Source organism: Geotrypetes seraphini, chromosome 9 (genome assembly GCF_902459505.1).
Source record: "Geotrypetes seraphini chromosome 9, aGeoSer1.1, whole genome shotgun sequence".
NCBI lineage: Eukaryota > Metazoa > Chordata > Amphibia > Gymnophiona > Dermophiidae > Geotrypetes > Geotrypetes seraphini.
Window position 1 is genome coordinate 131465742 of NC_047092.1, and position 17472 is coordinate 131483213.

The 17472-nt window shown below is 42.1% G+C and overlaps 1 protein-coding gene across 1 annotated transcript in view; it reads right to left on the reverse strand.

Moving 5' to 3' along the window:
• The window catches only part of GPC1 (glypican 1), a 518863-nt gene that overhangs the window by 324211 nt on the left and 177180 nt on the right, over positions 1 to 17472 (reverse strand). The window lies entirely within an intron of this gene.

Consider the following 17472-nt stretch of genomic DNA (forward strand, 5'->3'; position numbering starts at 1 on the left):
TGTGGAACTGAAAGTAATGGCTGTGGGGAAAGTAATGGCTGTGGTGAGTTCCCGTCGTGGTCTCGAGAGACTACGGGAACTCCGCACAGCCATTTCCTATTGGCGATCTACACGGGGCAGGAGCGTAGGAAGATCACTCCTGCCCTGAAAGCCCGCTAGACCAGGTAAGGCCGGGATGCCGGGGGAAGGCAAAAATATGGGTTTTTTCCACCCCCTCCCCCCCAAAAAAAATCACGATTATATGAAATTGCGAGTGCAGAAACCGCGAATGGGGAGGGGGAAGTATAATAGTCTTCCATCTCCCTCCTTAGTCCCACTGGTCCCTGCCTCACAGCTAACAGACTTTCTTGCAAGATTGTTCACTTTTTTTGTGGGGTGTTGTTTTTTTTTTCTGTTTTCTGAGGACAGTGGCAGCCTGGAAGGGTCAGAGGTAGCAGTGGAAAGAGAGGCAATGGCCTATTTTGAGGCCTCTGGGCTCTCTTTCCACTCTGGGATGAGAGAGCTCTCTGGGATGAGAGAGTTGCAGGCTTTAGGGGATGAATGAGTACAAACTGGTTGAGAGATGGAGAGAGAGAAAAAAAAAGTCTGGTGGGGGTATAGCATTGACATATACCAGTCAGCAGTGTCACATGTGGGAAGATTTCTGTCAACCCTCCTTTAGTCCCAACATGACACCACTTAAAATCAGTGAGGATCACTGGGGTAGGACATTCACTAGCAGTAAATGGCTGACTTGAGAAGTTTGTCTTTTGGGTCATCAGTGTCAGCTGTGATATGTGCCCATTAGGAATATGCATAAGTAAAAAATAAAAAAGAGCTTGTTATACAGTGTATGGGGATGGTTTTCAGTTCATTTTGGACATTCAGAAACCTTTTAATACACATGTAATTTCATAGATTAAACGCAGGCTAATTTGATTTTACACACACTCATTTTTAAGACAGGCTAAGAAATGCACATCTGTAGTGCCAACATCACTGAAGTTTTTGCTGTGAATACACCAATACTGCTTCTGAGATATTCCTGCAGTATGTTTGACTGAACAGAGCAAACCTAAGGAACTATAATTCACAACGATGGAATTAATGGCTATGCATATGCTGACAACCTTTTGTTGGTCATTAAATTCTCTTAAGCTTGTGCAGGAGTGCAAGTTGGCAGTTTTACAGTGGCTAACTGCACATAAATTGGTCTTAAACATGTCAAAGACTATGGCATGTTGGATCACTAGATGTTCTCCACACCTGTCTGTAACCTTGACACTTTTGTGGATACTCTAATGCTGATTGTGGATAGTTATAAATACTTAGGGGTGATAATTGATTCTCAGCTTACTTTTATTAAACAGGTGTCAGCTGTGGTACAGAGTAGGGTTACCATATGGCTCCAGAAAAAGGAGGATGGCTTGAGACATCCGAGTTTCACTTCCATTGCTTTCAATGGAAGTAAAACCCAGATGTTTCTAACCATCCTCCTTACTTCCATTGCTTTTAATTGAAGTAAAACCTGGATATCTTAATCCATCCTCTTTTTTCTGGAGCCATATGGTAACCCTACTACAGGGGTTCGAGGGGGATGGCGGCAGAAAGGAGTGAGCATCCTTCCTGCCAATCACGGCTGAGGGGGTGTCAGGCAGCAGGAGAGAGTAGGCATCCCTCCTACCGATCGCGGTTGGGGGAGGGGTGTTTCAGGTGTCAGGCAGGTGGAAGTGGACATCCTTCCTACTGATTGGTGGGGGGGGGTCCTCTGTCCACTGCAGCAGGGGAATTCCCCCCTCCCCAGATCAGCTGGGCCAGCAGGACTCTTCGGATAGACCTGCCGGCTCAGCTGATCAGGGTTAAATTCCCCTACCGCAATCAGCTTATGGCTGCTGAAGTCTAATGGCAAAGATAGGCAGCTGAAATGTAGGCCAAGGTTTTCCAGGCCTACATTTCAGCTGCCTATCTTGGCTGGTTAGGCATGATTCTATAACTGGTGCTGTAGAGTGATTGGCACGCAATCGGCAGCCGTCGACATGGGCGCTGGTTACAGAATCCATCTGCTAGTATGATTCTATAACTTGCACATAACTTATAGAATTACACTTGACGCTACACTAGTGATAAATAGAGAATTTAGCCATGCTTAATAGAATTTAAGCCACAGAGAATATTAAAGTGATGTTGGTAGTACATTTTTGCATTTGTTAGTCTATCTTTAAAAATTAGTGTGTGTGAAATCAATTTAACCTGTGTTAATCTATGAAAAGATGTCTAATACTTTCTAAAAGATTTTTGAATGTCTGAAATGAATTGTAAAAATAGCCTCAAATTAGAAAATGTCTCCAATAAAAAAAAATGAGGCAGGTGAATATATATTAACATATACTACTAACATACAATATCTACAAAGTCATGAGTGGACTATAAACTGGTCAGTGTGAATTCACTGTTCATTCTTTACAAAAAGTACAAAATCTAGGAGACATGCCATAAAGTTACATAGTAATGCTTTAAAAACCATGTTCATTCAATGCATGGTTAAGCTCTGGAACTTGTTGCCAGAGGATTTGATAAAAGCAGTTAGCATTGCTGGTTTTAAAAAAGGGATGTAAAAATTATTCAGTGTAAAGTCTGTAACCGTTTTAAAGAGGACCCAGGGAAAGTCATTGCTTATTCCTGGGATTAAGTAGCATGGAATTGTGCTGCTTTTTGTGGTGCTACCAGGTACTTGTGACCTGGCTTGGCCACTTTTAGAAACAGGATTTTGAGCTAAATGGACCTTTGGTCAGACTCTGTATGAAAATTCTTAAGTTATATTGATCTGTGGATTTCTGATCATAAATTGCTGGAAAAGTTCTCAAGCTGTGTCGGAAGGGGTATTGCTGGAGGTAATGTTATGGTACAACTTGTGGTTGGGAGCTATTAATCTAAAACACATTCTTTAAACAGTAGAGAATAAGATAAGAAATTCCCCAATACAGGGTCCTTCTGTATAATATTACCTTCTGTACCTACCTATACTACTAAATCTCCTATAGACAAGCTCTTACTATGTGCAACCATCAAGCCTTTCAACGACAGCTACTCTTTTCCCTTCTGCATCTCATTTGAGGATCTCAAACTAACAAAACAGGCACTGCTCCCCCCTAAGCTCTTTCCAAAAGGAATGCAAAAGACTTAATTCAGATGGTTTTGTTCAGCGAGTCTAGTGACCAGGTCTTTTAAACTAAGAGATTAGGGGCCCTTGTTTAAAATAATAATATATGCATAAGAAAGAAATGGTGAGAACTTGAAGCACAAGGAACTGTCCCCATCAATTCCCCAGGGCTTTGCCTGGCAACAGTTGTGACTGCACACCCTCCCCTCCTTCCGAAGTGAGAAAAGGCTTCAGGCATAAAGTAGGGGACCAAATAATAGCCCCTTTCACACTTTGCTGCCAAGCTGCAAGTATCAAAACTGAACATTCATTACAGCTCAGGGTCAATTGGGTTTCCTAGAAGCGGTTAAAGGCTGCAGAGGAAGGAGAATAAAAACACATGACATGCAAGAAAGAATACTGACTCCATTAGAGATGAAAACAGAGTTGTAGAGAAGAGCTAGCTCATAAAAGTAACTGAAAAGAATGCCGTAGACCAGAAAAAGTTCAAACTTACTAGTGAAACAGGACCTGATTTCAATATTGTTATAAATTCTTTTTTTTTTTTTAAATCATGCTATATTGAATGCTTTGTAGTAGAGTAGCATTACTGTAAGGCATGTTCTGAAATTTGATAGATCTTTATTTAGGATTACAAGTAATTGTTGGTTTTACACAATATCCGTGATCTCTACCTGAAGATATACTGTATTTGTTAATAGTGAAACTGAAAACCTTCATCTTTTTAACTGCTGCTACACTTAAATGCCTGCTCTTCTTATCACGCCTTTCCAATTTCTGTATTTCATGGTCAGAGCTGATGATAGATCGCCCTAATTGTCTAGCTCTGGGTAGACTAAGGGCTCCTTTTACTGAGGTGCGCTAGTGGTTTTAGCGCATGCTACAATGCCCCACGCGCTAAATGCTAACGCCTCCATAGAGCTTGCGTTAGTATTTTTCATTTAGCGCATGGTTAGCACGTGCTAATCATTAGCACGCGCTAAAAACGCTAGCGCACCTTAGTAAAAGGAGCCCTAAGTAGTCCTTTTTCTAAATTGCGCTACAAAAAGGGCTTAGAGCAGGGGTGGGCAACTCTGGTCCTCGAGGGCCGGAATCCAGTCGGGTTTTCAGGATTTCCCCAATGAATATGCATTGAAAGCAGTGCATGCAAATAGATCTCATGCATATTCATTGGGGAAATTCTGAAAACCCGACTGGATTCCGGCCCTCGAGGACCAGGGTTGCCCACCCCTGGCTTAGAGCATCCTTATACAGGCCTTTCTTGCCTTATCAGCCCTGATATGTAACTATTCTTTGATACCTGTCAGCCCAAAATTTTGTTAGCTAAGGTCTGCTATTGAAATTTGTGAGGATGACATTCAGTTTTTCTTCTCCTTTGACAAGTTACCTGCTATTGATAAACTTCAGTTTTCTTTGCACACAGTGGTAGATTGGATGTCTGCCAATAGGCTTGTTTTGAACCTTTTTAAAATGGAGCTTATGGTGTTCAGTCACTCACCATTATCTGTTGCATAAGGGGTTTGCAGTCTAGGTGTGACTATTGATTCTACTTTTAACAATGCAACTGCAAATTAAGGATGATGTTCAATCAGCTTTCTTTATATTATGACTTAGGCAGATGTACATAAATAGATAAGTACATAAGCATTGTCATGCTGGGAAAGACCCAAGATCCGTCCAGACCAGTATGCTGTTTCCTATAGTGGCCAATCCAGGCCGTAAAGTACTTGGCAAAATCCCAAAAGATTAAAACCGATTTTATACTGTGTATGCCAGGAATAAGCAGTGGATCTTCCCAAGTCCACATTAATAATAGTTTATGGATTTTTCTTTCAAGAACTTGTCCAAACCTTTTTAAAACCCTGCTATGCTAACCGCTTTTACCAATTTTCTGGCAAGGAAGTCCAAAGCTTAATTATACATCGAGAGAAGAAATTCTCAGATTTGTTCTATATATACTACTTAAGAATGTTACCTGCTCCATGGTCCTTTTACTTTTGGAAAGAATAAATAAGTGATTCACATCTATCCATACTACTCCACTCATTATTTTATAGAAAAAGAGAAATATGGTGGTAAGTAAAGGCTGAATGGCCTATCCAGTCTGCATTCACCACTATCTCCTCTTCTCCCTAAGAGATCCCACATGCTGTCCCACGCTATCTTGAATTCAGATACAGTCTTCATCTCCACCACCTCCACCGGGAGACTATTCCAAGCATCTACCACCCTTTCTGTAAAGAAGTGTTTTTTTATATTACTCCTGAGCCTGTCACCTCTTAACTGTATCCTATGCTCTCTCCTTCTGGAGTTTTCCTTCATTTGAAAAAGACTCACCTCCTGTACATTAATGCCACAAAGATATTTAAATATCTCTATCATATCCCTTCTCTCCCATCTTTCTTCCAGAGTACACATATTAAAGTTCTTCCTCGGCCTGGGGCACTAAATGCTGCTCTAATGCTCATAGAATTCTATGAACATTGGAGCAACTTCAGAACATTTAGCACTCCAGGCTATAGTAGAAACCTCTACCACGGCTTAATAAAAAAGAAAGGGGTAAATTCTCTAAGTCTGTCCCTATATGATTTATGAGAAAGACCACTAACCAATTTTGTAGCAACCTTCTGGACTGACTTCATCCTATTTACATCTTTTTGAAAGTGCGATCTCAATCATACAGTATCTTCCTACAACCACCTCATCTCCAAGCTGGAGAGCCCTAGCCTCTTTAGCTTTTCCAGACAGGGAAATTTTCCATTCCCTCTATCATCTCTGTATCTCTTCTAAATCCGCTTTATGTTTTTTTTTGAGATGCCGCAATCAAAACTGCACACAATATTTGAGGTATGGCCACATCAAAGAACAATACAAAGACATTATGATATTCTCAGTTTTGTTATCCATTCCTTTTTAAATAATCCTAACATTCTATTTGCTTTCTTAGCCACTGCTGCACACTGAGATTGAAGAATGGACTGAAATTTGGCAGCTAAAATTTAATGCTAAGAAATGCAAAGTCATGCACTTCAGCTGCAAAAACCTTGCAAAAACCTGAAGGTACAGTTTTAGGGGGGTGAAGAACTTATGTGCACGACACAAGAGCGGGACTTGGGTGTGATTGTATGTGATGATCTTAAGGTGTCCAAACAGGTTGAAAAGATGACAGTGAAAGCTAAAAGGATGCTAGGATGCATAGGGAGAGGTATGGCCAGTAAGAAAAAGGAGGTATTGATGCCCCTGTATAAGACTTTGGTTAGACCTCATTTAGAATATTGTGTACAATTCTGGAGGCCGCACCTTCAAAAAGATATAAAAAGGATGGAGTCGGTCCAGAGGAAGGCTACTAAAATGGTGTGTAGTCTTCGTGATAAGGCGTATGGGGACAGACTTAAAGATCTCAATCTGCATACTTTGGAGGAAAGGCGCGAGAGGGGAGATATGATAGAGACGTTTAAATACCTACATGATGTAAATGCGCATGAGTTGAGTCTCTTTCATTTGAAAGGAAGCTCTGGACTGAGAGGACATATGATGAAGTTAAGAGGTGATAGGCTCAGGAGTAATCTAAGGAAATACTTTTTTACAGAAAGGATGGTAGATGTGTGGAACAGTCTCCCAGCAGAGGTGGTGGAGACAGAGACTGTGTCTGAATTCAAGAAAGCCTGGAAAGGCACGTGGGATCTCTTAGAAAGAGGAAGAGATAATGGTTACTGCAGATGAGCAGACTGGATGGGTCATTTGGCCTTTATGTTTCTATGATTTAACACAAATTAACGTATTTCCAAAATAACATTGTTTTTATTTCCCTCGGGAAAACTCTGTAATCTAGGATTTTGAAAAGTACATTACTAACTTCTGTATCCAATTTTGCTGCTTGAAATGACAATAAGCCTTCTAACAACTTCAGTCTCTTTGTTCCCTTAATTGGGGGATAAGTATAAAAGTTCTGAATTCTCCTTGATCTGACCAATTCAGACAAAACAAGTCTAACATTCAGGTAAGTAGGTGCAGATCCATTTAGAACTTTATGTAATAAACAGTAAATTTTAAATAAAATTCAAGCTTGAACAGGAATCCAATATACTTTTTGTCTGTTTGTTTTGTCTGTTTAGATTGTAAGCTCCTTTGAGCAGGGACTGTCTCCTTTGTGAATCTATACAGTGCCGTGTATGCTTGGTAGCGATATAGAAATAATTAATAGTAGTAGTACTGTGAGATAAACTGATGATATATGGTCATAATTGTTCAATGATTCATGCCAATATCAAGCACTTCAAGATCATAATAAAGCTCTAGTGAAGCAAAGAATTGAGCTTTCAGAAAATGGGACAGTGAACAGTTGAATCTTCTGATGCACTCTTTCATCTCTTCTTCAGGACCTAATGAGAAGACAACCTACTCAGTAGCAACTGCTTACGCTCCTAATTATATCTTTAAACCAGGGGTTCTTACCCCAATCTTTGGGACACACCATGCCAGTCAGGTTTTCACGATATCCACAATGAATATGCATCAGATTCATTTGCATACAATGGGAGGCAATGAATGCAAATTTATCTCATACATATTCATTTCGATGATCCCGAAAACTTGATTGGCTGGGTGTGTTCCAAGGAAAGGGTCACGAGCTGCTGCTTTAACTCTAATTGGACAATTTCCTGTTGGAAAAGGGGATAGAGGGGTATAGATAGAGGATTACTGCACAGGTCCTGAACCTATTGGGCCGCAGCATGAGCAGACTGCTGGGCACGATGGACCTCAGGTCTGACTCAGTGGAGGCATTGCTTATGTTCTTATGTTCTTAATTTGGGATATGTATATTGACAGTAAAGCCTTAGATAATTAGAAATGTATAGATCTGATATAACTTACCATTGTAAACTTTGATGTTTATTTTATTATTTCAGTTTTATGTTTAGGATGTTAGGAGTTATACAATGCCTTGAGCTGTAGGAATAGGTGATTAATGAATACAAATAAATACATGGCATATTACTGTTTTTTTGACAGTGTTTAAAAGTCATCTGAGATTAGGAACCAGATGGTGGAATCTGAGCAGTAGCAGCTAAGGTTATTCAACAATTTCATGCATACGATTAGAGAAAGCTGCCCTATGTGTTCATGTCACGTACTGATGTGTGTAATGACAGGCACTGGCAAAAGGACTGGGAAATTCATAATCCAATAATAATGTAACAAGAAATAGCCACCAGAGATTTAAAAGAGCAGTTACCTGACCCACTATTCTCTCTGCTTTCCAAGGAGGTGGAACAGAAAGTTGATGAAGCCAATGTGTTCATAATTGAATTTAATGATTTATTTGGATTGAACAGAAGTCTCTGATCAAAGTCAGAATGACAGGGCTAGTGATTGGTCGGCAAACTGCCTGGATCTGAAATGAAATGGAACATGAGTATACATGTATTGTAGGGCGGTATAATCACTAGCACTTGGTGTATAGATTTGAATGTTGTCATGCAACAGATCCCTAGATGAAGGACATCTGTTTTTAGGTTTTAAGTATTAACCACCAATAAAACTCCCCCAATATACTGTGGAAAATATATTCCAGTCCCTGAGTACTTTTTCTCCTGGCTGGGCAGTGGCTAGACACAAAAAAGCTATTTAATCTAGTAAAGAATCTCACCAACACCAAACCTCACCTAGCTACACAAGGAAACCACCCACCGACAGCTATTCAACTAGCAGACCATTTCAAAAATAAGATCACCAAGATCAGAACCGCATTCAACAATACTCACACCCACCTTGACAAGATAACAACAAACCCTTCAACAGGAGAAGCCATCGCCACAGACAGAAGCTGGACAGTCTTCCCCATATTACATTGGTCGGATATGAATCGACTCTACAAAAAATACAGCCAAGCTTCTTGCGACCTAAATAACTGCCCCACCTACCTGTTATCAAACTCCTCCACCACATTCAGAGCCACCCTTATGCTATGGATTCACACCACATTAACAGAAGGTCAATTCCCTCAAGACCTTGGAGAGATCATAATCACCCCAATCATGAAAGACCACAAAAGCCCAATAGATAACCCCTCCAACTACAGACCAATCGCTTCAATACCAATATACGTTAAAATAATAGAAGGTCTAGTTGCACAATACCTCACCAACTACCTGCAAGACCATAACCTACTTCACCCCTCACAGTCAGGATTTCGAACCAACCACAGCACAGAAACACTACTTGTAACACTACTAGACACAGCTCGACAGCAAATTAGCAAAGGCAAAAAGATTATGCTAATCCAACTTGACCTCTCTGCAGCATTTGACCTGGTCGACCACTCCATACTGCTACAGATACTTGATGTCATTGGGATCTCAGGCAAGGTCTACAATTGGTTCCAAGGATCTGTTCCTCCCTTCCCACCCTCATTTCTGGTCTAGGTCACTTTATCTCCCTCACTTCTAAACCATCCCCCTCCACACTTATGGGTCTAACATCCATCCATCTCCCCTCCCCATTTCTTCACCCTGATGGACCCTCCACACACACACACCTGGTCCACCCCCCCCCCACAGGTCTGCCCTCCCTCCCTCCGCGTGGGTCTGGCCTCCTGAACCCCCATTATTTACCCGATCTGTGTCCAGGTGGCTGATTCACAAATCACCCTCATGCAAATGAGGGCGATTGGAATCAAGCCCCCAACTGCCAGCCCGGATCGCTCTATAGCGATCCCAACGCACGTGCAGACCATCTGTAGATGGTCTGCGCATGCGCTGGCCCTCCAAGCCCAGCAGAGCTAAATTTTACCTTTTTTACGAGTCTACTGTATATAGGAATATTTAAGGTTTTTATTGCAGCTTTTGGGGCAAGCTGCTGCAAACCTGCCCAAAGATTCAGTGCAGTGGCCAGGGAGGAGGTAGGTGGAGGAGTCAGGAGCTCGAGAGAGTGATCTGAGGATACCATTGGAGGGGTGGTTTTAACCCACTTTAAGCCCGGGGGTTAAAACCACGGACTTGTACTGCGGGGAAGGGCAGGTGAGTCATGGTGAAAGCAAGGCGGCGAGTTGGGGCGGCAAGAGAGATTTGGGACAAGAGCAGGAGATTGGGGCAGGAAGGAGATCAGGGCTGAGAGCAGAGAAGCAGGGTAGAGAGCAGGGTGGCAGAAGGCAGGACAGTCAGAAAGGACATCAACGACTGATCCTCAGCAGTCGTTTATTTATGGATCGGCCAGCCCAGTCGGTGTTGCTTTTTTATTTTAGTGAATCACTTCCTGCGTACATTTGAATGCCGTTCCCCCTCATTTGCATGCGCAGATCAGAGGATGACCGGGACAGAGGTTAGTGAATCGGGTCGGAGGGAAATCAGGTCGTAAAGGGGTCGCTAAGTGGTCGGAAGTTGATCAGTGGGCCTAGTGAATCTAGCCCTACATAAAGTTTGCTTTGGATCATCCACTGCTGTATGTTATGACATCTTTTCCTCACAACTCTTGTATCTGGATTACACATCTTTAGGCACCAGGATGTGTGTAAATTTTACACACAGATCAGAAAAGGGGGTACGGCCATTGGAGAGGCATGGGAGGATCGGGGCGTTCCAATGTTAAAGAATAAGGGAGATATGTACCTATCACTTTCTTATCATCAGAGGCTTTGCAAATGTTAACGGCTATTATGGAAACAGTGGAAACCTGGATGGGAGGTTTTAAATTAAGGGCTCCTTTTACGAAAGCGCGGTAGCGATTTAACGCGCGTAATACCATGCGCTAAACTGTTGGCCGCGCTAGCTGCTACCGCCTCCTTTTAAGCAGGCGGTAGTTTTTGGGCCAGCGCGGGGGTTAGTGCGTGATTAAACATCGCACACGTTAAAGCTGCTACTGCGGCTTCATAAAAGGAGCCCTAAAATGTAATACAGCAAAATCAAAAATTTTTTTGGCCTCTCCCAATAACAAAATTCAAGAAGACAAATTAATACTGAGTGGAATTAGTCATCCTATTATCCCCAAAGTTAAAATTGTGGGTGTTCTTCTAGATCGCAATTTGACTTTAGATGCTCAAACGAATACTGTGGTTAAGAAAGGCTATTTCATGCTTGGTTAAGAAAGGCTATTTAGGACTATAAGAGCATATTTCGATTTTCCTGCATTCAGACTTCTTGTTCAGTTCTTGATTTTGAGTCTGTTAGACTATTGTAATATTATTTATTTAGCCTCTCATAAAAGGGAAAGGGATTTGTATACCGGCTTTTTGTAGTTTTACAACCACACATGTACTTCAAGCATTTTCCCTATCTGTCCTGGTGGGCTCACAGTCTACTAATGTACCTGGGACAGTGGAGGGTTAAGTGACTTGCCCAGGGTCACAGGGAGCAGGGAGCAGCTGTAGCTGTAACCACTGTGCCACACTCTCCTGGAATATCAAAAGACTGCAGCTTATCCAGAATGCAGCTGTTTGACTAATTTTCAAGTTGAGAAAATCAGAGCATGTGACAAAGTACCACTGGATGTTGCACTGGCTTCCAGTCGAGGCACAGATATTCTTCAAATTGGGATACTTTTGCTTTAAAATGTTATCGGGCCATATGCAAAATTATTTCATTGATCACTTCATTTTCACCGATAGAAAATTAACACTACACAAGTTTACTACGTTTGCATTTCCTTCAATTAAAGGTTGCGTCTATAATCGTTTGTTTTTTTTCCCAAAGAATTTTAGCCTATCAGGGTTTTCTTCGCCTAAATGCTTGCATCTAAGCTAAGTGCCTAACGACGCCTAATTCAAAAAGAGGTGCCCAATTCAAAAACCTGCCCATGATCCGCTCCCTAACCACACCTACTTTTAGGTAGGTGCTTTGGACTAGACATCTACATTTTATAGAATCACACTTTTCAAGTTACAGCTAGATTCACTAACCTCATGGATCCGATCGCGATCCATGAGGTTGCTGGCCGCCCAATTCACGACGCGTCCTCATGCAAATGAGGGCAATTGGAATCACGCCCCCCAACCAACCACACAGATCACTGAACAGCGATCCTGACGCATGTGCAGACCATCTTCTTTGCCTGTAGATGGTCTGCGCATGCTTACAGAGCTTTTGAAATTTTTTTTAAAAAACTTTTATATTTCGCGAGCCCGTGGCTTTAACCCGCTTTAAATCCACAGGTTATAACCAAGGGCTCACACTAAGGGGAAGGGCAAGAGAGTCGGGGCAGAGAGAAGGCAACTCTGCACCCGGAGCCTAGACGGGGAAGAGAGAGTGAAAAGAGAGACCTGTAAACGAGGCAGCTGATTTATTTTATTTTATGCTTACGGGCCATTCGCCCTTGATATTCGTTTCAGTAACATGCAGAAACTGGGTTGCAAACTATTAAACTTTTATGCTGTTTTAAAAGAACAGACAATGAGCAGAGAGAAAAAGTGACATATTCTGGGGGTGGAGTGAGAGCTATAGCCGCACCAGCACTTTAATTTTGTGGCTCAGCAGAGAGCAGGGCAGCAAGAGGAGAGTCGGGGCAGAGAGCAGGACAGTCGGAAAGGACCTGAGTGACTGGTCCTCAGCAGTCACTTATTTTTTGATCGGCCAGCCCAGTCGGTCTCCCTCATTTTTTTTTAGTGAATCGCTGCCTGCCTGCATTTGCATGCCAATCCCCATCATTTGCATGCACGGATCAGATCGGGAGTAAGGTTAGTGAATTGGGGTCGATAAGTGATCGCAAAGTGGTCAGGACACGATCGGTTTCCTTAGTGTCCAATTAACAGCAATTATGAGGTTTTAAGTGCCAATTATCGGTGCCAATTAAGCCTATTAACCAATTAGGTGCGCTAGTGTAGATACCTAACTTTAGGAGGACTTATATAGAATTTGCCAGAAAATGCCTGCAAAACACAGTGCATCCATTTTACTTATCATACAGTATCTGTCACACAGTTTCTGTAGTCTTGATGTCCCAGTGCTGACTGCAAAACGCCACTCCCACTCTTTTGTGTACCGGAGATAGGAATATACAATCATTACTTGTTAACTAGCTCTTTGTACCCTGAATATCACAGCGTATTCTAGGCTCAGAAAAGTTGTAGGTTGATTATTTGTCTGCCAAGTGGAGCTCAATCAAGACTTCGTTGAGTCTAAATAAATTATTAAATTCGATTATGTATGCATTAGACTTCATCAGCATTATACATAACATTGACATATGAGACAGATTGAGAGAGAAAGACCTACACGCATAATATGAATAGCACAAGATGTTGGTCCTCTTGCTCTTATTTCCTGTTACATTACTAATGAACTAGAGCTGAAAAAGTCAATACAGGCTTTGACCCTATTGATAAGCATTCAGAATATGAAGCTATTATAATTAGTCTTGATCCATTTGCTATGGCTATCTGCCCAAACAGGGGGCCTATTTATTATAGTGAGGCAAGATTTTGCTGTTATCACATGGCAATTGCTAAAATTAACACACAGTACAGTGGTACCTCGGTTTATGAGTGCACCGGTTTGCGAGTGTTTTGCAAGACGAGCAAAACATTTGCAAAATCGGTGCCTCGGAAACTGAGCATGGCTCAATTTATGAGCACCCCCCCGCCCCCCTACGATCCAGCACACTTCCCCCCCCCCCCGCGATCCGGCACCCCCCCCCCCCCCGACGCGATCCGGCACACCCCGCCACTTCTTACCGTCATCTGGGCACTGGCACCGGCATGTCCTGTGCGTTGGTGCCGGTGCCCGAAGATCGGCCTCCTCTTCTGATGGGCCTTGAGCATCTGCGCATGCTCAAGGCCTACGAGTTCACAGGCAGGGCCTTCGGTGGGAGCAATGCCGGTTCTCGTGGGGGGGGGGAATGTTTCAAAGCGAGTTTCCATTATTTCCTATGGGGAATCTCGCTTTGATAAACGAGCATTTTGGATTACGAGCATGCTCCTGGAATGGATTATGCTCATAATCCAAGGTACCACTGTGCCTGCAAAGCCTGTGTGTAAACAGTGGGCCTTCCCAGGATTTCTGGAAGGGCTGTCATGAATCTAACACAGAGAAAATATTACTACACCTTAACTGCACTGCAAATAATATGCAATGCATGTAGCCAGACTTCTTGAACTGGTGTTAATTAATTGTTAATATGTTATCCGACATGTTAACGGTTAATTTGCAGTCCCAACTTCCATGTTAACCCCTGCTCAATCCATGCAAGTTTTCCGAATTAGTATGCAATAACAATTAACATTGGCCCCTGCTGATAGTGAGTAATAGCTCCAAGGTTAAACTCATCATACAGTTCAGTAAATAGGCCCCTTAAGGGGCCAAAAATTCTGGTACCAGCAGACCTCCAAGTTAATTTTCAAGACGACGTTATGCAGGGAGCTCCCTTCAGAAAATGTACTTTGGGTACCCATTCGATATACACTTGTTTTAATTGCAGTCACAGGTCAACACAGAAGATATGTGATAGGATTTGAAAATCAAATTCTCACCTCTGCTTTCCTTCCCTTGCTCTCTTACCCACATAAATATTCCTTCATCCCCCTGTTATCACTAGAAGTTATTTGAAATTCCTCAGCTCGATGTAGCTGATGAGTAGGGTACAATTTTCAGCCTCAGAAATGTATTCCAGTGACTTCTTAGTTATTTGCGTTAACTCCCTTTGAAAATGTTCTGCCTATAATCAGGGACCGTGTGCGTTTAACAATTTCTAACTTTATTAAACTACAGTTCTGTAAGATTTTGAGAACAAGAATTGTCATAGCCTGTCCAATCTCACTGTAAGAGTTTTCCATGATTTGGGAGCGTAGGTTACATCTGTTCAGTTATGCAAGCTTGGGTTCAATGGATCTGTAACGTAATAATAATAATAATAATAATAATGATGATGATGCTGACAAGCTTTACCTTCCTCACAGCATAGGTGGAAAAGGACTGTTGCAGGTGCTACAAACAGTGGAAAAGGAGAAATAAGGCCTGGCTGCCTACATTAATAACAGTGAAAGGATGCACTAAAACTAGCCTCAAGAGTAAAGAAGTAGCCCCAGACAAGTCACTTAACCCGCCATTGCTCCAGGTAGAAAAACAACTTAGAATGTGAGCCCACAAGGGACAGAGAAGTACAGAGAAGTAGAGATAATCTAAACACTGATTATCCGGATGGCTTCAGGGTTCTCTGTTTATATTCAAGTTCCCCCCTGAAATCTCATTCCTATCACCCTCCCTCCCATTAGTGTTCCTTCTCCGCTGCTACCATCAACCCCCCTCCCCCGGAATATGGAGACTTTCTTCGGTGTCAGCTTGCCCCCTATAGGAAAAGACAACGTTCCCCCTCCCTCCCCAAACAGACACTATCAACCCCACCCCTCCCGGACCCAGAGGAAGGACCCCAGGTCTACCTTGATTCCCTGGTTGTCTAGTGGCACATTGGGGAATGAGCAATTTCCACTCGCTCCTACCTATGCTCTTTCAGCAATGAAAATGGCTGCCGAGGCTTCCAGTGGTCGCCACCACCAGGTTTGGCAGGGCCTCTTGTAAAATAATTTGGAGATTCTCCACATCTTGATTTAAATCAATGCATTTTCCTCTCCATGTTCTATCTAAAATCTGCCTCAATATAAACATGCTCACATAAACTGTGTGGGCTGAACACTGCTTCACACAGCTACTCTACTGATGCTTCTATTTTTGCTGTAAATGAAGGTAGATATTATTGGAATAAAATGTGCACTGATATGTTCTGAAATCTCTTTTTGCACAGCCTAATAAAGAGGTTTAAGCTCTTTTGGCCACGATACATAAATGTTCAGATTTATGAAATTTCTTTATTTAAATAAAAATGTAAGTGCACCCTAACATCCTGGCATTCATGGTTCAAAGAAAGAATGTATGTAATAGACCAGAGGGTTCCAAACGTCATATCATGAAGACATGATCATCTACTAAGGGAATATTTGTAGTGGTTCATAGTCCTATTATCCCTTCCCTATCCATACTTCTGTTCGATTACTATGGTCTCCTGCCAGTACAGTGAGTCAATAAGCAAAGCCTCCTCTTCTGCTTTCCTCCTGAAGTCAGAGTTACAGAGGATCAGTGGTATTAACAAGATTATAGGGTCCCCTACAGCTGAAATTTAAGGAGGAAACTGGCAAGGGAGGAGGAGGAAGCAAGCAGCATCAAGTAAGAAATACTGTTTACCTGTTTCCTTCTGAAGCAAAGGCCATCCATGGGATAGGAGGGAAGGAAAGATGTTGATGCTGGAGGTCAGGAACAAGAGAAGATAATGTCTATGCTGTATAAAGTTAACTTGTCTAGTAATAAAATGAATAAAGGTTGTCTTTCCTCAACTTGGACTAATAAGGCTGTGGAAGAATATAAGACTGGGATGGGAAAAGAAGGAAAAATGGAGCTGGAGCAGAAAGTGCTGAAGCTAAGGTGAGGGTGGGGGAAGAGGAAAGAAAAGAAGATTGTGCTGATACAGGAGGAAAAAGGCAGGTTACATCAATGTTTTCATGGCGAGAAGAGGGGAAAGAGACAATGATAATAGCCAGGGACTGGGGTTGGGGAAGGGGGAAGATGATGGTTTGCCAAGACAATGTTAATCTATAAGAACAGCCTTACTAGGTCAAACCAATGGTCCATCTATTCCTTCTTCATGGTGGCCAATCTAGGTCACTACTACTTGGCAAAAACTCAAAAAGTAGCAACATACTATGCAACCAATCCAGGACAAGCAGTGGCTTCCCCCCATATCTGTCTCAATAACAGACTATGGACTTTTCCCTCCAGGAAATTGTCCAAACCTTTCTTAAAACCAGCCACGTTAACTGTTCTTACCACAATCTGTGGTAACACATTCCAGAGCTTAACTATTCTCTGAGTGAAAAAATATTTCCTCTTATTGGTTTTAAAACTATTTCCCTGTAACTTCATCGAATGTTCCCTAGTTTTTGTAATTTCTGACATAGTAAAAAATGGATCCACTTGTCCCCATTCTTCATCACTCAGGATTTTGTAGACTTCAATCATATCTCCCCTCAACTGTTTCTTTTCCAAGCTGAAGAGCCCCAACCTCTTTAGTCTTTCCTCGTACAAGAGGAGTTCCATCCCCTTTATCATTTTGGTTGCTCTTTGAACTATATCTTTCATGAGATAAGGCAACCAGAATTGAACTCAATACTCCAGGAGAGGTTGCACCATGTACCAATACAGAGGAATTATAACATTCTTAGTCTTGCTAACCATCCCTTTTTTAATAATTTCTAGCATCCTGTTTGCTTTTTTGGCCGCAACCACTGCTGCACATTGGGCGGAAGGTTTTAGTGTATTGTCTACAATGACATCCAGATCTTTTTCTTGGGTGCTGCC